Source organism: Trypanosoma grayi (genome assembly GCF_000691245.1).
Source record: "Trypanosoma grayi strain ANR4 Tgr_1038_V1, whole genome shotgun sequence".
Classification (NCBI taxonomy): Eukaryota; Euglenozoa; class Kinetoplastea; order Trypanosomatida; family Trypanosomatidae; genus Trypanosoma; species Trypanosoma grayi.
The window spans coordinates 2777-3300 of NW_008826657.1; positions in this window are offsets into that span (position 1 = coordinate 2777).

The window sequence follows — 524 nt, forward strand, 5'->3', positions numbered from 1 at the left end:
AAGCCACTAGCCAATCGATCGGTGGATTTCTTCAAGGACAAGAAGAGACGCTGTGCCTTGCCGCCTCCTCGCCTGAGACGAGATTCGCGTTATTTTAAAGTGATGAACGCCTGGAAAATCAGTACCCTTTGCTGCTCAGGCGACATGGTGTATTGCTCTACCGACTTTGGAATCACGTATAGGGTGGAGGCCCTGAAATAATCATCAGCATGGCGGATCAAAGAAGAAAACGACGGTGACGCACCATTACGCGTCGCTTTGGTGAGGTGTGTGTGGCATCTGCTTACAGGGCCATAAATAGCTCTGCCAATTCCGCAGCACATATGTGAATGAAAGGGATGGATGTATGGTGACCTCATGTGGAGCGTTTGTGGACGTAGGAGTGATGCGGATGTTTTCAGTGCCTCTTTTAGGTGCTTGGCGTGTAAATTCTGCTTCGGACGTTGCAGGTTGCGCTGCCCAGTACCAGCGATCGCGAACGACCACCCATTCTAGGTGCAGTATACACGGAGACATGATGTGTC